Source organism: Aotus nancymaae, unplaced genomic scaffold, assembly GCF_030222135.1.
Source record: "Aotus nancymaae isolate 86718 unplaced genomic scaffold, 86718_ANA_hifiasm-v0.15.2.pri h1tg000010l, whole genome shotgun sequence".
Taxonomy (NCBI): Eukaryota; Metazoa; Chordata; class Mammalia; order Primates; family Aotidae; genus Aotus; species Aotus nancymaae.
In genome coordinates this window covers 5,226,074-5,247,164 of record NW_026988421.1, presented here as the reverse complement: position 1 = coordinate 5,247,164, position 21,091 = coordinate 5,226,074, and the positions used below count along the sequence as shown (strand labels likewise).

General features: G+C 40.9%; 1 protein-coding gene and 1 pseudogene across 1 annotated transcript in view; one reads left to right on the top strand and one right to left on the bottom strand.

Annotated features, from left to right (window-relative positions):
• Window positions 1-7,530: 7,530 nt before the first annotated feature.
• On the bottom strand, window positions 7,531-7,681 carry LOC135274116 (U2 spliceosomal RNA; annotated as a pseudogene).
• A 5,796-nt stretch (window positions 7,682-13,477) lies between these two features.
• Window positions 13,478-21,091, top strand: part of FANK1 (fibronectin type III and ankyrin repeat domains 1) — a 151,514-nt gene continuing 143,900 nt past the window's right edge. The window contains exon 1 of the mRNA XM_064373741.1: window positions 13,478-13,486. The gene's annotated coding sequence lies outside the window, so the exon portion shown is untranslated. The remainder of the gene's footprint in view (window positions 13,487-21,091) is intronic.

Here is a 21,091-nt window from a genome sequence, read left to right as displayed (position 1 = left end):
CATATGGAGAGGTAGAGTCTACTTCCTCTACCCCTGAATCTGAGCTGGCCCTGTGACTCACTATGACCAAAAGAATGCAATGAAGTGATACTGAATCACTTACAAGATATTCCCATGCTTGAAACACTCCCATTTGGAACCAGCTGTCATTCTGTGAGGTACGCAAGCCCAAGTCACCAGGAAGAGACCAAAGCTGAACATACCTCCAACCATGTGAAGAAGCTGTCTAAGATGAGCAGACCAGTCGAGCCTCCAGATGACTGCCACCCCAGCCAACACCACACTGAGCAGAAGCAGCACCCACAGTAGCCAACACAACCCAACATATCATGAGAGATAACAAATAGTCACTGTTTTTGTAAGCTACTAATTTCTAGGGTGGTTTGGCTTGCAGAAACAGATAACCAAATTTCTGCCTTCTTAAATAAACTATACTCACAATTTAACTTTTTCATCATGACTCAAGGTCACCATTACATCAGTTACCAAAATAGAATAATGTCCTCAGATGTCTCTGAAATCTACAGAGGCCAAAGACCAGACTGCTGCCCTGGAGCCCTGCTCTTCTCTGGGGACTCAGAACCCATGCCGCAGTGTGGCACCTTATCTTGTGAGGCTCTTCTCTGCCTTTCTAATCTGCTCTCCTAATCGGTGCATTAGAAGCCACACAAGCCTGTTTGACAGACATATTTGCAAAGCTTGAATCCACAAAGGACTCTACCATTGAATCCAACAAGTCTAAGGGGCAAAGCTATGACATTTATAGACTTTGGAACATCTATTTGGACTGCTCAGAGGGACTTTTTCCTGCTATATGGTTTGGATTCCAGATTTGAAGGGTGGAGTGGCTGAGACCCAACTAGAGGCTGAGTTTTGGGCCCACTGACTCTAGTACACCTCTTCTCATTCATACACCTCTCCTCATTCATCTTGCAACTGGGGTAAGCCATGTAAATGTTATTTCCTAGAGGTAATTAAATAGGTTCAAAAGATCCATGTCTTGGCCTTTGACAAATTTGACAGCACTAGTCTAAAGAAAGAGAAACAAAAAATATAGTAGGTTAGATGTCACTCAAATAAAGTTTAATAACTGTTTTCAGTATAAACTACATTCTACTACAAGAAATTTAAATCTGAAAAACTGACATTTGCTCCTTTCAAAGCTATCATACATGTATATTGTAGACTGTATACTTTGTCAAGGAAAGCCAATTGAAATGAATCTATTACATCTCTTAAGCATCCACGAAAATAAAACATATCTAATTAACAGACAACCTTAACAAGGTAGATTCAGAAGTCGATGTAAGATAAAGCTATGTCTTAGTCATTTATGTGTTTGGCTCTGGTCCAGTAATTCTAGAAACACAGTTCACAGAAATGGAAAGGCAAAGTTTGCAAGACATGAAGTGAAGCAAAAGCATTAATTTGTCCTGAGTAACTTCTTATGTTCCACCATTTCAGTGCTCCTCTTTCGTGTTTTTTTTTTTTTTTGTGTGTGTGTGTGTTCAAGTCAATATTACTGCACAATTTTCACCTATCAAATTCCCAAATATAACATGTTAGCACTTGGTAGATACCTAGAAGTTTCCCAATGCCTAGTTCCTGGACCTCTCTTCTCTTTTCTCTCTTTAATAGGGCCTAAGTAGTCTCATCGCATCTCATGGCTTTAGTGCCATCCATATGTGGATGTATGGGCTATATGTCCTTAGGACCCATTGATCTAAACTTTAGTCTCATATTCAACTACCTACACATCATCTCCCACTTGAATATTTCATAGGAAACTCAGACTTTACATGCCTGCAACTGAGCTTCCAACACATACTCCAAAGCCACAAAGCTGGTCCCTCCAATCTCAGTTAATTTATTTCTTCCAATTGCTCAGACCGAAATATTTGAAGTCACTTTTGATTTTTCTCTATCTTAAATCCCACATCTGATCCTTCAACTGGTGCGGTATGTAGAATGGCCTCCAAAGATGTGCATGTAGGAATCCCTGGAACCTATGAATATGTACTTTGCATGGCAAAAGGGACTCTGCAGATGTGATTAAATTAAGAACCTTGAGATTGGAAGATTATCCTGGACTATCCTGGTGAGCCCAATCTAATTACATGAGTCTTAAGATCAGAGGACCTTTCCTAGTCATAGCCAGAGGAAAATATGACTATGGAAGAAGATCGGAGGGATGCAATGTTGCAGGCTTTGAAGGTGGAGTAAGAGGCCACGGCCAAAGAATGACGTGGGTGACCTCCAGGAGCTGGAAAAGGCAAGGAAACAGATTCTCTCCTAGAATTTCCAGAAAGGAACACAGTCTTCCTGGCACCTTGATTATAGCCCAGTGAGACGACAAACGACTTCTGATCTACAAAGCTGTAAGACAATAAATTAACACTTGATTTGTGATTATTTCTTATAGATAATTTCTTATCGACTGCATACTTTGTCAGCTTTCTTACAGGAGCAATAGAAAACTAATATATTCAATCATGTCAGTTCTGCCTTCGAAAAATATCAAGTGCCCCATAACCTCTACTGTGAACACTTGGTCCAGCCACTATCCCCTCTCACCTGGATTACTGCAATAGCCTCCTAACTGGCCTTCTTCTTCTACCCTTATCCCCTTATAGTCAAGTCTCAACCCTGCTGTCAGAGTCATCCTGTTACAGTGAGTTTATAATCTCCTCTGCTTAAATCTCCAATGCTTCCCATCTCATCTCACTCAGAGGAAAAACCGAAACCCTTAAGAGGACCAACAATCCCTGTATGATCTGGACCCATCGCCTCTCCGCCCTCATTTGCAACAGCTCCTACTTCACTCAGTCTTCCCTAGCCTTATGGCTCCCTTGCTATTCCTCAAACACCATGGCATATCCTGCCTCTGGGACTCGTGCTTACCCTTCTGTATGTATGAAATGTTCCTCTCTCAGATATCCAAACGGCTAGCTTCCTCACTGCATAAAGGTCTTCACCAAATGTCACCTCAGTAAGAGCTTCCCTGGCCCCCCTATCTAAACCTTTACTGCTCTCCTACACCCCTAGAAACCCCTTCCTAACCTCTTTAACTGCTTCAGTTCTTCTTCTTAACACCAGCACCTAACATAACATATATATCTTTTCCTTCTTTATTTTGTTTTCTGTTCACTGGAAATGTGAGCTCCACTGGAATGTGAGCTCCATGAAGCAGGGGCTTAGTGTCTCCACTGCAGTCTATCTTGCTTACAGTTGCACCTTTGTTATTTCACCCTTATCTAAGTTCAAGGTAGCCTACTACTGCTGTATAGCGTTTAAACACTTCTATCAGGAATTCACGGTTTCTGGATTTATGTGACTTTTTTATTCCCTTTCATTTATGATATATGATAGACTCTTGCTATGCTTAGAATTCTTTAAGACTCACAAACCCACAAACTGGAATATTTGTAGAGGCTCCTGGTCTTCCCTTGAATCATACACCCAAACCCCAAATTACCTCCCTTTCAACATTTATTTAAGCTGCTTTCTCATGATCAATTCAGAAGAGTTATCATGTCACAGAGTAACAAAGCTGCACTGAGATTCATGTATCACGCTCTAGCAGATCACTAATCTTTTTGGGACTGCTTGTAAATTACAGATACTGAGGAGGCAACATCCTCAAGTACGAGGGGCTCTTGAACCATTTGCAACTAGTGATTATCTTTACCCCATGTCTTTCTCTTTACTTACACTGTTACGAGAGCTATACTTTCTTCACTGGTAATTCCTACCCTTAAATCCAAATATAGTGGGTGTGTAATTAACAATTATGGGCTGAGTAAATAATGAATAAATAATGAATGAGTCATTTTCTGTCCTTTAGAGATTATATGCTTTTTAGAGCAACATCTGATTGTATTTTATCAACATCAATCATAATCTAATAGGTTTTCTGTGTCCTCAGGTTTTCTCATCCATAATGCCTATTACCTATTCAACCAATACTTGAGTGCCTACTATGTGTCTGCAATGTGAACATGGTAGGAAGATAGTTTGAACAGGCAGGTCTGGTTATGGTGGGGTGTGGAAACAGAAATTTCCACAGGGTGTGGTGTGGAAACAGAAATTCTTTGTCTCTGACACGTAGATTCAATCTTACAGATAATTATCTAAAGAAAGGCAAATGTGGCTGGTACATAATAGGAGAGAAAGGCAGACTCTGGTACAAGATGAGTTCAAAGATGAGATAGGGGCCAGATTGCAAAATACCTGATATGCTATGGTAAAAAAGTTGTGATTTAAGTGCCATGGGTCTAACTTACCTAGTCATTTCTTGATCAAAATTTCATTTTTTATTCTTTCTGTTTTACCTTACAATTCTCTTAAATTTCATGTTACTCTATTTTCTTTATTTTACATTACATTTTTGTGTGTGTGCATTTCAAAAAATTTTAGAAATAGGGACAGAGGCTCACTATGTTGCCCAGGCTGCATTCAACTCCTGGGCTCAAGTGATCCTCCTGCCTCAGCCTTCCGAGTAGCTGGAACTACAGGTGCACACCACCATGCCTGCCTTATACTCTTTAATATTACCTATAATCTTTCTAACACCCACCTCCCATTTTCTTAAGTCATTAGTGAGATTAGGTTCTAAGAGAGCTGCTAACAGTACATGGCAAATGGCACAACAAAAGTGATTATGAGCAGATGCACCAAGCACAGCAATAAAAGAAACCAATAAACCTACTTCCATGCAAAACATTCTAATAAATATTTAAAATAACATTTCTTGACGTGAACATTTTGCATTGTTTTCCTTTTCCCTCAAGCCCACTCACCAGTAAAGTAGTCTGCAAAAACAAATCTCTCATGATCTAATTCATAGTTTGTAAACCCTATACTATATAATATACATATTTATACCTTGCCTTTTAAAAATTATGTTTATATTACTCCAAAATCTGTTTCAACATTATCTATCTGAGAAATGCATTTTTTTTTTAAATTAAAGATGGGGGTCTTACTCTGTCACCCAGGCTGGAGTGCAGTGGCATGATCATAGCTCCCTGCAACCTCAAACTTCTGGGCTCAAGTGATCATCCTGCCTCAGTCTCTCAAGTAGTGGCACTATAGGAACACACCACCAGGCCTGGCTAATTTTTTATTTTTTGTAGAGATAGTGTCTCCTTATGTCGCCCAGGCTGGCAATGAATTTTTTGAGGAAGAATTTGTACTCATTTTAGTCAAAACTTTATAAACATTTTAATATTTAATATCTCTTCATATTCTATGGAACAATCAATCATTTATAATTCAAATTTTTGCACAAAGGATGAAATAGTAAATCAGTAATTTAAAAAAAAAAACAAGGATGAATCTTCTACCATACTAATCATTAAAAGTTAAAATTTTGTGATTATATCTAAAACTCAGATATTCCCTAGTATTGCAGGTTTCTCAATAGAAGATTTAAACACTATCTTAATAAAGCAAACTCTGAACTTGATTGTGATAGTATAATGCTGAAAAAGTAAAAGGTATTAATTCTGTCCTGGCTGGGCGTGGTGACTCATGCCTGTAATCCCAGCACTTTGGGAGGTTGAGGCAGGTGGGTCACTTGAGGTCAGGAGTTCAAGATCGGCCTGGCCAACCCAGTGAAACCCAGTCTCTACTAAAAATACAAAAATTAGCTGGGCGTGGTGGTGGGTGCCTGAAATCTCAGCCACTCAGGAGGCTTAAGAATCGCTTAAATCTGGGAAGCAGAGGTTGCAGTGAGCCAAATCACACCACTGCACTCAGTCTGAGTGACAGAGTAAGACTCTCGAAAAAAATTAAAATAATAAATAAATAAATAATTCTGTCCTTTTGTGGGAGCAGCTTAGCAAAAGGAAATATCTATATTGAAATCTTTGGAACCAAGCTACAACACTATTGCAAACATTCACTGTATATATGCAACACACGTATTTGGATTTTCATGTATTTCCTCTTGCAGGTTTATAGTAGACGTCCTAGAAGCAAGATTAATTTCTGAGCCATAGTGGCAACTCCTGCAAAATAAGATATAGGGCTTTGCACAAACTATGTGATAAATAAATACGTGCTAAACTAATAAACATCGTAATTATTACAATGTTTAGAAAAAAGAAAGTGAATGAGGTATTATGAGTGAGTAATAATGTCTTCAGGATTAAGGGCTATTATTTTTTGGAGTTCAGGATCATTGTCCTACTCCATGTCTAGTCTGGTGCTGGTTTATCAACTCACTGCTTCCTACACTGAAGAGATCCTGCTATTTTAAAAAAGTCAGCAGAACTAAACAGTACATTTAGTGGCATCGCCAATTTACATTCTGGCACAAGCTCCTGATCTCATTGCAAACCAGTAAGTCTGCGCTGGCACTGATCTGCAGGCTATATTTCGAGAAGCGTGGTTCCATACTACAACTATAGCTGGACTGATAATGATGATAATTCTACCAATTAGCATTTATAGAGTGATTATTGCACACCAGATGCTATGTTCAGCACTTAAACACTTTACATGGTTTATTTCATTTAAACTGTTAAGGACTCCATGAGGGTTTACTTTATTATTTTCATTTTTCAAGTGAGGAAATGTAAGCCTTCAGAGGTTTAGTTAATTTATACAGCTCCTAGAAGATCATCTGTGGGGGAGCAGGTGCTTGAAGTCAGGCAGTCTGATCTCTGCTCAACCCCAGTTAGGTGGACAGTATATATGCTTTACCATATAACCATACTGTTTCCTGACTATGTTACATATCGCTTCCAGACTACATTTTAAAAAGTGGGCTCGAGTTGCACCACTGTGGGTTTAAGAAATACTTGACACTAAGGGAGATGTCAGGAGTCTGGAAGGAATGCCATAAAACACAAAAACATGGTATAGATAAGATTTGTAAATCTTTTTTATACATTTGAAAAGTACGGTTCTTACTGGCCACACAAAGTTACAGTCAAATATTTAATACACTTTATCTCTCAGGCATGGTATGCTTTAATTGAAACAATGGACCAAATCACTACTGGGACTTTTAGAAGGTCACTTCTTTGTTTGCTTTTTTTTTTTTAACAGGCTCAAATCTCCCAAAAATATATCCTATTTGGTTTCCAGTATCAATTTAAAGCCTTTCTGGAAAAAGATAAGGTGAACATTCAAAATTTATTTTAAAATCCTTATTTCTAGACTTGTAAAAAGTTGATTGCTTTGATTTGAAGTAAGCAAATCTAGTTAATTAGCTTTTAAAAAATACTCAAGGCCCGGCCAGTGGCTCATGCCTGTAATCCCAGCACTTTGGAAGGCCAAGGTGGGCAGATCACCTGAGGTTTGGAGAGAGACCAGCCTGACCAACATGGAGAAACCCTGTCTCTACTAAAAATACAAAATTAGCCAGGCGTGGTGGCAAATGCCTGTAATCCCAGCTACTTGGGAGGCTGAGGCAGGAGAATCGCTTGAACCTGGCAGGCGCAAGTTGCAGGGAGCCAAGATTGTGTCATTGCACTCCAGCCTGAGCAACAAAAGTGAAACTCCATCTCAAAACAAACAAACAAAAATTCAAAAAAAAAAGATCAACTTTTAACTCAATGTTGGTTCATATCAGATACAACCAACCCCGTATCGACTATTGGTTGAATATGCAATGTTATAATGATAAGAACAGATACTACACTTGATCTTAGCCAAAAGGCTGAGAAGTGATAAACATACAATAGTGAATATTGTATTGCATATTGTATTGCAGGTTGAATAAACAACCCTGCACAAATTTTTAAAACAGAATCCTTACATTCTAAGGGCACTTAAAACAATTTTAGGCTTGGGGCAGTGGCTCATGCCTGTAATCTCATCATTTTGGGAGGCCAAGTGGGGAGGACAATTTGAGCCAAGAGTCTGAGACCAGCCTGGCCAACGTAGCAAGACCCTGTCTCTATTAAAAAAAATTTTTTTAAGCATATATACAGAAAGACTCCCCGAACTCAATCAGTGTTTATGTACAGTACTAATATACCACTCCCCACAAGTAAGTTTGTAAGTCAAAGGTATTGTCAGAAGTTCAAATGACTGGACCACTCAGAGCTTTGTGATATTATTTTGATGATTTTTTTGACTGCATAACATTCCAAAAACTAATTCCCTCTGAGTAGAAGCAGAGTTAAGAAAGTATGCTAAAATACTAATTTGGCTTAGTTAAGTAATCTAGTTAAGATATCTGAGAAAAAGTGTGAGATTCAATAAAAGCTGAGATTTAAAGAACAGGCTACTGCTTGTCTCCCCAAGTTAACATATTTTATCTGAGACATACACAAAATGAACTTTATTCATCTCTCTCTCTCTCTCTTTTTAATAAGTATTTGCTTGAGGCATAATCATGATCAACTTCTAAAGTTATATTTTACTTGATTTGTTGTCCCAAGTGGAGACAAAAAACCCATAAATAGCATCAGGCATGGTGGCTCATGCCTGTAATCCCAGCACTTTGGAAGGCTGAGGCAGGAGGAGGCCAGGAGCTCCAGACCAGCCTAGGCAATGCAGTAAGACTCTGTATCTAAAAAAAAAAAAAAATTTTTAAATGTTTTAACACATAAAGATTTCTGTTGTTAACAAAGTAATGGGTAGTCATTTTACATTAACTTTGATAAAACAATAACAGAAAGATGAACTATGTGGTGCATACTACGGTAGATAGAGAAAAATAATCATTTCAGGAAATGCCAATGCATGAAGTCCTCAGGAGCAGGAACTCTTACATTAATCCTCCCAGATTTGCAGCTCCCTTTTCTGAACACTGGTCTTTAGTCTCTCTGGGTTCTTCCATCAGCCCCTCTTCCCCACAGTGTAAAACGTGTATACCCTCAGGGTTCTATCCTTTACCCTCTTATTCCCCTTAATATCCCTAACTTCAATTACTAAATGCTTAATCCATACTTCTATCTTCATCTCAAATTTTTTCCTTTAGTTCCAGACCCACATGTCCAACCACAACTACTTATGGGACTGTCTAATGTACATGACAGGCGTCTCAAACTGAACACATCATCTACCCCACTTCTTAAACTCCTCAAAAAAAAATTTTTTTTTTCTTATTTTGCATTGCAGAGTTCAGTGAATAGCAGAACAATCTACTGTATCAACCCACTGTCATCCCTGGCTTCTCGTTCTTCATCCTGTGTCACCAAGATCTGCCAATTCTACCCCTTTCAGAGGCCCCTCCTCTTTATTCCCACCATCACTTTCTTAGTTATCTTTTCATTTCTTCACTGAGCTTCAGCAACATCTCCAATTTTTTTTGTCTCTCATTTAGGCTCTCTACCAATCTGTCATGTGAGTGTTGCCAGTGACTGATCCAAATCCTCCTTATTACCTTTAAGGAAAATAAACTCACAGTCCTTAGGTGCCTTCTGATTTAGCCCACATTTGCCTTTCTGGCCTTACTTCCTCCCATTTTCTTCTAATACACATGAAGTATTCTCCATTTCAGCCACAATAAACCACTGCTTAGTCGTTCTCCTGCCTTTGTGCCTCAGCCTAGGCTGTTCTGCTTCAGAAGCTCCTGGTCATTTCCTGTTCACCCTTTATGATCTGCAATTCCAGAGCCCAGAAGCACATTGTGAATGCGGAATCAATGTTTGCTCTATGCCTAAGTCAGTAACAGCCCTTTCCATTTAAAATGTTCACTATGATATACAAGATATTTTTGTTCATATCTATAATCACATTTATCTTGATTCTCACAACTAGACTATCACACAACCATTGCAGGTTTTATGATCCCAAGTTATCAATGACAGAATAATAGCTCCTGGTTTTCCCAAAGGGGAAAAGCTAGAAATTAACGCAATGACCCCTAACTAAAGGTTTGTCCTATTATTTCCCTACTTAAATTATCAGGTACGCAGTGAAGCCCACCGTGTGCTAAAAGCAACACAGAAGAAGCATAAGTCATACACTTAGCTCTAAAAATATTTAATCTAATCAGAGGTACAAGAACCACACACACGAAAAGAGATAAAATTTTATAAGAAAGCATACTGTAGAGTTAAATGCTAAATTGTGTAGCACCCCCAGTAGGAGAGAGAAGTGCATTTAGTGGGCATTAGCCTAATCCTGAAAGACTTTATAGAAACTGGGACAACATGGTCCTGCAGTCCCTTTTATGTTATGGACGAGTAAAGGGCTGAGAGAAAGGCATTCTAGGTGAGTGCAACAAATTGAATGTCGACCATAACAGGTTTGGAGAACAAAGAGGTAGAACACCAAAAATAGAAATTTGATTGTTTTCCAACTTTGACTGAACTCCTTAAAAGTTTAAGAAAGTATCAGAGAGACAGGAAAAAGTACCCTCACTCTGGTAAAGAAAACAAAAATCTTAAAACCAACAAAAACAATGAAAACTTCCAACTTACCACAGTAAGGCTAGCAGACAGAACTACTGATAACATGTTAATTTGCTACATTTTTTATCAATTTGCCTTAAATAATGTTAACCTCCGATTAAAGTTATTTTTACTTTGAATTCTGATGTCAAGAGATTTAAATAAGAAAAAGACTACATCTGTCTCTTCATTGTTATTCCCTATCCATAATGCTTTAGTTTGCTACATTTAGTTAAACATTTAGTGGAACTTGAGAACCACTAGATACTTTGTTAGCAAAGTAAACAATAATGTAACTATTCTATCTAGTAATGAGCTTGGAGACTTCACATAGAACTTTATTGCTTTTCATTTGACTACTAATAACAGACTGAACATGCCAGTGAAAAGAAATAAAACACAATGGTAGAAAACTCCAAAAAGGTACAATCAATGTCTTTACACCCCCACCCTAACTCATTAGCAACTTTCTGATCGCGGGTATTTTTTCCAACAGTAAAGAGTATCCCTATATCCAAAGCAATTTCTCTAAAGTCCTTCTCATTCATTCAACAAACATTTAGCACGTACATTGCACTAGGTGCTAGAGGGAAGAGAAACTGAATATTGTCCCTGCCTTAGACATTTTAGTGCCTTTACTCCTCAATTCCAACCGGGAACCAGTCTTCTTCCATAGGTACCCCCGTCCCCTAAAATCAAATGTTGCTTTTCACAGTTGTCTTTACCTGTCACCTGAAGTATTTCAATTCAAAATTTCCTCAAAGTCAACTTCATAGCTACTGATAAAATAATTATTCTGTATAATTACAAAATATTTCACCAATACATAACCCTATTTTTCTCCAACCTTAAAACCAAATTCTTTAGTCCTGATTACTTTAGCATAGAGACCTGCACTGTTGTTTCTTCTTTTTTAAAGAATACTAATGCTTTAAAATAAGAATACTTTATTGTTTGAGCAGACTTAATCCTACCTTTTCTTTTGTCAGTAAGTGCCAGGTGTTTTTTTAAAATTATTATCTTGTCACTTTTGATTATGAGATACTGATGGGCATCACTCTATTTGTATCTGGAATAAAATGACCACTTCGTGATTTTGCTTATCATATGTAAACTAGAACTTGAGAACCACTGGATACAGAAGTATCTTTACTTCTTTAGATAGTGATCTCCAGATACTTTGTTTAAAAATGAAGCCCCTGTCTCTGAATTTCAGGAACAGGTAGTTAAGGTTCCATGAAGTGTTTACTTTCTACCCTTAAATTATTACCTTAATACTTCAGCTTAAGAATTATGTGTTCTGTATATATCACACTGCTTGGCAATATCCACACATAAGCCTTGTTTTGACAATCTGAAAAAGTCCCCATATAGTCTGAGAGGGGGGAAAGCCTAATTTGACATAATATAATGTCAGTTTCCATCAAAGAATATATGCTTCTCAAGTTCAATTAACCTCTGAATGATTCCCTTTCTAAGAGGAAAGTAATTCTCCTTGGTGTCCTTGTCATCCAGGGAGTGGAAATCTTTCTAATGGCAAGATGAATAATCACTTGCATGACCCCAAAAAGGGCTCTTTCATTTCCCTCAACTACTCTCTGGAGCAGCGGTTGAAATTAATAGAGGGATCATAATTTCCAGTCCTGAGTATTAAATCAATCCTGCAGCCCACCCCAACCCCTTGTACCACCCCCCCACCCAGCTAAGCCCCCTGCACTTTCTTGCTTATCCTTTTGCTTCTCTCCTCCTCTCCATTTTTCTTTCCTCCTTCCGGCTTTCCTTAACCTATGATACGCTCCCGGTTGTTTAAATTTTTACAACTTACCAGATAACAATCCCTTGTGACCCTAAAAGTTTCCTTAAAGCAAACCCTGAATCACTGTTTTTTTAAAACCAATGTGAAAGACCATTGTGTGGAATAATGTTACATTTGTTTCACAGCCCTACAAAGTTTGGCTACAAAACGTGTGGGCTGATTCTGTAACTCAACCGGAAACGCGGAGGATTGAAACAACAACAAAAAACGAAGCCAGGCGGAATGATCCGACCCGCGCCCCCGGCCTGAAATGGGACACGGCGATGACAAGGCAATGCCGGACGAAGCCGTGCTCCTGGCTCTCGCGATTCAGGAGACGCGCCCGGCCCACTGGGGGCGACGGCCACGGCGCCGGCGGCTCGCAGCGCTCCACGCTTGCTGTCCGGGGGGCTCGAGGGACCGCCCCTCCCTCCCGGGCGGGAACCGGGCTCGGAGGGACCCCCGGTGTGAGGGCTGCCCGCAGGGTTCCGTCCTCTGGCTGAAGCCCAGCTCCCGGAGCAAGAGGCAACGAGGCCGCCCTCGGCGTATCGAGGTCTGGGCTGGGAACGTCTGCAGCAACTGCGGGCAGGGGGCCCCCAGGCGGCCGCAACAGGTGCGCCAGGGCCGCCCACCCGGCTCGAGTCGTCCCCGCCCCTGCGCCGACCCCCGACCCCTTCCGCCGCCGGGGCCCCGCCGTTACCTGCAGCGGCGGCTCCCGAGTCCCGGGAGGGAAGCCCAGGGCCGGCGGCCTTCCCCACGGGCAGGCCCACTCGCCCGACGGACGCCGCGGGTCGGCGACGGCGGGGCCCGCAGCCCGCTACCCCAGACGTCGGGGCACAGATCCCAGGGAGAGCGCGACCCCCTGACCGGGCCTCAGGGGAAGTGTCCTCAGCCGGTGACCTGGCCGCCACCCTCACTCTGTGCCCCCGGCGACGCGCGGGTCCTCACAAACGCCCTCACTTCCTGCGGCTTTTGGTCCCTCCCGCTCGCCGTTCCTCTGGTCCCGCCCACCCCGCCTCTGGGTTGTCAGGGCAACCATAGCGACGCCGGCCCTGGAGGAGAGGGATCAGGAGTTCGGGAGCTCACCCGCGGGGGTCCGGGAGCAGCTGACCATGGAGCCCCAGAGTAAGGGAGGCCCGGGCTGGAGCTGGAGTCGGGGCGGGCGGCCTGGCTGGGGCTCCCTGAGAACGAGTGTGGGCGACCTGCGCGCAGCTCCGCTGGCTTCCACTCTCGGACAGGGAACTACGGTTTGCGTCTCCTCCTCGCGCTTTTGAGGTTGGGCCGCCGGCGTCCGAGGATCTGCACTGGGGAGCCGGGGAGACGGGAGAGCCCCGAGGTATGGGCGGGAGGGCGCAGCGCCCCCAGCGTACGCCTTCCCGAAACTTCGCCCAGACAATTCCATTTACTCATCCTCCCACTGTCATAATTTTAGTTAGTTTGGTAGTTTGGTTCATTAATTGTAAATAGCCCATTCTTCTTCTAAAATGTCAGTAGTTAAACACGCCACGAGGCTGGGTCTTGTATTTATTAGAGACCCCGTCCTCCTCCCCGCCTCCCACCTCCCACCCCCAGTCAACGACTTGGAAAAAAAGAGCTTTGTCTAAGTATATTTCATTCATTATGAGGGGTTCTACAAATTAGGACATTCAAAAAATGTTCATGATTTTTTTTTTTTTCTGTTTTCCCATGTTGCTTTTGATGTATGGCAGAAGTCGTGCAGTTTGGAGTTACCAGATCTAACTTGAGCTCTAACTTACAGTTTTTGTTGTTTTACCTTTCCAGGGACTTTGTGCCAAGGCCCGTCTTTCTCTGTCCCGCCTAAGCTGTCTTATTGTTGCTTTTGTTCTCAAAATAAGGGCAGTGCTTTGTGTGGAGACTTAAAAGATCTAAAACCTTTATGGAAGGATGCAATCTGACTCTCAAAACTAGGTCGTCTTTTCTTGTACAATTTCAGAAATGAAGTACTCAGACCAAATCTATTCCTGCGGAAAATGTTGGCATTTTTAAAGGTCATTCGTTTTCCAGCAAGGTTTCAAATACTTTTTCCTTTTCTTTTAACTCATTTGCTGAGGAGAAAGCGTACAAGTTGTGACTTATAGTTGCTTGATAGATTTTTGTACAGTATTTGTCATTTGAATTTACAGCTCTTTGGAGTCTACATTTTTGTCAACCTAGTGAAATAAATTTAGCATACAAAAATGCTCAAATTTTCGTCTTATGTCAAACTGATGCCAGGCTGTGTGTATTCCCGCCTTAGAGAAGAAGTGAGTTGAAATATATCTTTTAAAACAGCAACTTTATTTCTTCAGATTTATGTTATTGTTTACATGTGTAAACTATAACTTCAAGTTCTGCAGTGTTCACTGTCTTTATTCATTCGTTCATTTATAGTAGTTACTATGTTACAGCTCTGTTCTAGGGATTGAGAATTGAACAATGAATAGGGCAGTGTTTGTTTTGGTCATCCCAGGAAAGCTAAGCAGAGACTTTCTCAAAAGCTACTCAGGTCTTGGTGGGGTTCGGAGATTGGGGGAAGAGGAGATGGACAGAAGTCTCCCAAGAGGAAGTAGTACTAGGTCAGCAGAGTGACCCAGCAACGAATGGGGGCAAGGGATTCTAGGCAGTGGGAATTACTTGTACATAGGCCCTGAGACCTGAGAGCAGCGTGAGTTTGAGGCTCACAGTAGGAAGATTAGTACTAAGGAGAGGAGGAGGAAAAATCTGGGTTGGGAAGAGGGAGGAGAAATGAGATAAGGCTGGAAAAGTCAACCAGAGCCAGATCAGGAAGGCTCTGTAACCATGTAAAAAATGTATTACGTATGTGAAGTATATATTTATGTCTCATGTCATTGGATTTTGAAGTGGAAAATATTTAATTTATACCTGGGGAATGACTGTAAATGTATTTCTTTTCACATATTCTTAAATGATTTTATCAATTTAATTTTAAATCACTTAAATAATCATTTGTGTTTTTGGTTTTTTGTTTGTTTTGATATGGGGTCTTGCTCTGTCACCCAGGCTGGAGTATAGTGGTGCAGTCATAGCTCACTGCAACCCTGAACTCTTGGTCTCAAGCAGTGCTCTTACCTGAGCCTCCTGAGTAGATGGGACTGTAGGTGTGGAACACCATACCTGGATAATTTTTTTTATTATTTTATTTACTTTGCATAGAGATAAGGTCTAGCTGTGTTGCCCAGTTTGTTCTCGAACCCCTGGCCTCAAGAGATCCTTCTGCCTTGTTCTGCCAAAGTGCTAAGATGACAGATGTGAGCCCGCATACCCGGCTTGGAAATTCTTTTACAGTCTAATAAACATCATTTGGGTAAATATTTACCACCATTCATAGTAAATGTTTAAAAGGACAAGATTAAATGATCGCTGAGGTTTCTTTTAACTTGGACATTCATATCCAACCAGATTTCACCTTAAACTGAAGTTATCTCCTTCTGGCAGAGATAATGGAAGCACCACAGATGTGACATCAACAAGTATTACAGTTGTACATAATAACATTTATACTGTCAGCAGTATTATGTTAACAATACATTGTTTATATCAATATTATCTAACATATTTTAAGCTCTGTTCCTTTTGTTACTGAGAGGTCTAAAATAACATTTTACAAATATAGTTGAATATAGCATCAGTAAATTGATTATGAGGAAGAATCCTTCATAATTGCTTTTAAGGATTTTACATGTATCTAAGGACAACACCAAGGAATTACTAGAAATAACCCTCGAGTCAGTCTTATCCATTCTGTTTCCACACGCTTAGTTTTCTATTACTTTTAGGAATGACCTTTGTTAACTAAGTCATTAAAATCAGATAAACATAAACTCTTCAAACCCCACAGCTGGATCATACTCTGGCAGTAAGCGGAGGAAGGCGGGGGCTACCACTGTTTTACAGAATAATAATAAGTCAATGATCCAAGAAATGACTCCTCAGGGAAGGGACAAATTAAATAAGTTCACTTGGGCTGTTCTGAGTGGTTTTGGCTCTTGGCTTGCACGTTTACATCTTTAATTATTTTCTTGCTAAACCAAGTTCAGTGTTGGAAAGATAGCTCATGTATAAAATAACATGGAAAACGTACATCACATTCCATTTGTTTGGGGTTTTGATGGTTTTTTTTTTCTTTTTTCTTTGTTTTTGGAAAATGGTTCAATGTTACTATCAATTCCTAATTTCTTCATGAGTGTCAATACCAAGGGGCGGCTTTGGGGAATCTTTAGCCCAAACCTAAGCAAACATATAATCTGAGTAAAAACTGTGTGTAATATCAAACGCAGCATCAAAAGAAGCCCCCAGCTCCCACTTGATGCTGCCTGTTTTGTAAACTCTTGCTATACATATATTTTAAAAATCTGGGGTTAGTTTAGGCTGAGCAGGCAGCAGTTTCCTACTACACATTTTGTTGTTGTTGTTGTTGTTGTTTTTAGAGAGACAGGATCTTGCTAGGTTGCCCAGGTATGCCTCAAACTCCTAGGTTCAAAGGATCCTCCCTCATCGGCCTCCCGAGTAGCCCGGACTGCCTACCAGCCTCACGTATGTTTTAAAGAAATGGTAAATAGAGATCTAAGGTATTCCAGTGACTAAGGGACTGAGGTGAATGACTAAGGGACTGAGACTTTTCTCTCTGAACCTGTTTCTCCACTAGTCTTCCCAGCCTTCCCTTACTCCAGCCTGAAACATGAGTCATCCTTGGCTCCTCATTTTTACTCACCAACCCTCACCCACCCTACCCTATCTGCCAGCAGGTCTGTTTATTCCACTTCCAAAATATACCCCAAATGTGCTCCTTCCTCTCCCTCCCTACTGTAATAGGTGGTTCTCCAAGCCACCATGCTACATAAATTATGTTTGGGAACTCTAATAATTTTTGCATGTCTTCTCCCACTGCTACCTGGAAGCCAGAGTGACCTTTCAAAATATACGTCAGATCAGATCATGTCACTCTCCTGCCAAAAGCCCTCTAAGGTTCTTAGAGTCATCTAGCTGCCTCTTCAAACTCATCACACATCTGATCTTAGACATATGCTTTAAGCATGTTAGTCTTCTTGTAGTCCCTCAAACAAGCTTCTTTCAGTTCTTTGTCTCCGAACAAGCTTTTTCCTCTGCCAGGAATGCTATTCCCTCCTGCTCTGGCAGGTCTGACTCCTAATGTCCTTCAATCTTTGCTTAAATTTCATCTCCTCAAGCCCTTCCCTGGCTTCCTAAGGTGGCGGTGCCACCTCTTTGATGCTATTCTATCTCTGTGGTTTTCACAGCAATAATCAGAACTTGTAGTTATTTTGTTAATATTTAAAATCTAGCTGGACGTGGTGGCTCACGCCTGTAATCGCAACACTTTGGGAGGCCAAGATGGGTGGATCACCTGAGGTCAGGAGTTTGAGACCAGCCTGGCCAACATGGTGAAACTCCTGTTCCTACTAAAATTACAAAATTAGCCAGGCATGGTGGCACATGCCTTTAATCCTAGCTACTCACATGGCTGAGGCAGGAGAATTGCTGGAACCTGGGAGGTGGAGGTTGCAGTGAGCCCAGATAACACCACTGCCCTCCAGCCTGGGAGACGAGCAAAACTCTATCTCAAAAAAAAAAAAAAAAAAAATCTTTCTTCACTCAACTATAGGGTGACAGAAGAGGTCAGGGGCCCTGTCTGCCCTGTTTGCCATCCTGTCCCTAGTGCCTGACATGGAGTAAACTTTACACATTCGTGAATGGATGGCACTGCTGTTCACAGATAGATGCCTTACCTGTTTTTTTTTTCCTTAAGAGTGTTGTGGTGTACTTAAAAAAAAGGAAGCCATTTAATTCTGCATTATTCTACAACACAAAGGGCTGTGCTCCAGTGAAATTTGAAGCACCTCTTGTGGAGTGTGCTTTGAGTAAAGTTCATTTAAATCAGGTGCTTATAAATGTCAGTTCGATTACAAATATGGTGCTCCATTTTCTTTTCTAACTTAAGCAAGATGTTTTAAGAGTCTCATTCTATCAGGTAAGATTAAGGAAAGAGGCAGGTAATCTTATTTTTTGGATCAAGCGGCCTCAAGGTCCTAAGACCTAAAAATTTTTGCACTGCCAGGCAGTACGTGCTCATTAATTATCTGGGAGACTGGTGAGGATGTAAAAGTAATTTCTTCTTTAAGCCCAGGAATCATTTAAAAAATCTGTATGACATTTTTTTTTCTCTTGTAGTCTTAGCCCCTGAAGAAAATTCTATCAATTAGGTTATAATTCAAATCTCATCAAGAAATAAATGCTTATGTAAATCAAGATTAAAACTTAAAAAAAAAAAAAATTTTCAAAGCAGCATTTTAAAACAGTCATGTTTTAAAATCTCCATCAAAATGCTAAAATTCATTGTGATTCTGACCTCTGATGCTGTCAGCCACAGGAAGAGGCAAAACGACTTGAGGCTTGAAGCTGTGTCTCTCCCGAAGCTCAGGTTCACCAGACATGCTCTCCAGGTGGAGGCCGCTCCTCGGAACTCAGGCTTTACTTCTTGACTGGAGAAGGAAGCAGTGTTAAAACTTGTCTATTCTGAACTAGCCAACCAGATTAAAGGAGGGGTTTGTGCATACCAACCTCATCCCAGAATGACCTGAGTGACTCATTACATACAGACGGTGGTGCAGACTCATTAACAAGTAAACAGCTCACACCAGTGCTCTGTGCTCACAGGGCTGGGAGCATTCTTGGGTATTTCTCTTAAGGGAGGCTGGAAGAAGGGAAGAGGCATTCCTTTCTCCTAGAGGCAGGTGCCAATTCCTTTTGCTGTGCCCCAGCCCCCTTCCAGGTTGTTAGAAACTCTTCCACGGCTTTTCTCTGGAAGGTCCTCTTCTCCCCACACTCCTGCCTCCTCCCCCTGCCTGTCTACCTATTTGTCCTTTAAGACCTCTCTTGGCTAGGCACAGTGGCTGTCACCTGTAATCCCAGCCCTTTGGGAGGCTGAGATGAATGGATCACCTGAGGTCAGGAGTTGGAGACCAGCCTGGCCAGCAGGGTGAAACCCTGTCTCTACTAAAAATACAAACCTTAGCCAGGTGTAGTGGTGCATGCCTGTAATCCCGGTTACTGTGGAGGCAGAAGCAGAAGAATCGCTTGAACCCAGTAGGCAGAGGTTGCAGTGAGCCTGGATCGCACCATTGCACTCCTGCCTGGGCAACAGAGTTAATGAGACTCCATCTCAAAACAAAACAGAAAACCTTTCTTAGACATCACCATCTCTTAGAAACTTTGTGTGTATATTTACCCTCCACCACCCCAAATCAAGAGTTAATTTCTTCCTTCTCAGTACTGTGTCTGCACTGTATTAATACTTTTGTCAGTCCAACCTGTAATCTATATATTTATATTTTCAACTCTCCCTTGAGAAGTTTTCTTGAGACAGGGATAATATCTTCTTTCTAGACTCTAGTGAATCCTTTTATTCATGTTGGTGTAAGTAAATGAAGGAATGGGATGATCAGTCACAGACTTTGTTTTTAAAATGACCTCACAGATCTACTTAGCCTGAGAGAAACAAACAGGTTAGTTAGCTTATTCAGCTGTTTGGGAAGCTGAGGCAGGCGAAGTGCTTGAGCCTGGCAGTTTGGATGCAGCCTGGGCAACCAGTTGAGGCCCGATCTTTAATTTTTAAGTTTTTATTTTTTAAATTTAAATTAACTTATTCAGGCTAGTTCATTACTTTAGTTTTCTACTGAAGTAATTCACCCTAAATTAAGACTAGCATTGTTAGTTTAGTGTATTACTCCTCTCTAGGCTGTTTGTTTATTTATTTATTTTTGAGACAGTTTTGCTCCTGTCCCCCAGGCTGGATTCAATGGTGCAATCTCGGCTCACTGCAACCTCCCCTCCCAGATTCAAGCGATTCTCTTGCCTCAACCTCACATGTAGCTGGGATTACAGGCTCATGCCACCACGTCCAGCTAATTTTTGTATTATTAGTAAAGATGGGGTTTTACCATGTTGGCCAGGCTGGACTGGAACTCCTGACCTCATCCACCTGCCTCGGCTTCCCAAAGTGCTGGGATTACAGGTATGAGACACCACGCCAGGCCGATTTTTATATTTTTAATTGAAATGGATGGATATTTTAGAAAATATAAATCTGAAGCATATAGCTTGATGACAAATTTCCAAATTGAGCAATCTCAGTTATTACCACCCAGATAAAAATATAGAACATTCCTTGCACTCCAGAAACCTTCTTGTACCTTTCTCGTTATCATCCTCATCAGGGTAACCACTATTGGTATTTCTGTCACCATGGATTAATTTCATGTTTTTGAACTTTATTTAAAGGGAGTGATAATGTGTACGTTTTCCCCCCTTTGGCTTATCTTACTTAACATTTTCCTGTGAGCTTCAACCAGGCTGTTACATGTAGCAGTAGTTTGTCCTTTTTCATTATTACATAGTATTCTTTTGTGTGAATATCCCATGATTTACTTATGTTTCTTTTGCTGATGGATTTGGATTGTTTTCAGTTTGGGGCTGTTAGAAGTAATACTGCTGTATGTATTCTTGTACATGTCTTGGTGCACACGTGTGCATTTCTGTTGAATTTATAGCTAGGAGTGGAACCGCTGAGTCATGTTCAGCTTTAGTAGCTATCCCCAGTGTTACAGAGTTGTACCAGCTGTGTATGACAGAGCTCCTATCAAGCAGAGTCCCATGAAAATTAAAAAAAGAAAGAGAGTTCTCGTTGCTCTACATCCTTGACTATGCTTGGCCCTTTGCTCTTTCTAAATTTTGCCAGTGTAATGGCCACGCAGAAGTACCTCATTGTGGTTTAAATTATATCCCTGCTGATTAATGATATGAAACACCTTTTCATGTGTTTTTATAGGCTACTTGATTGTCCTTCCATGACGTGCCTGTTTAAGTCTTTTGCCCCTATTTCTACTTGGTAATCTATCCCACAAAG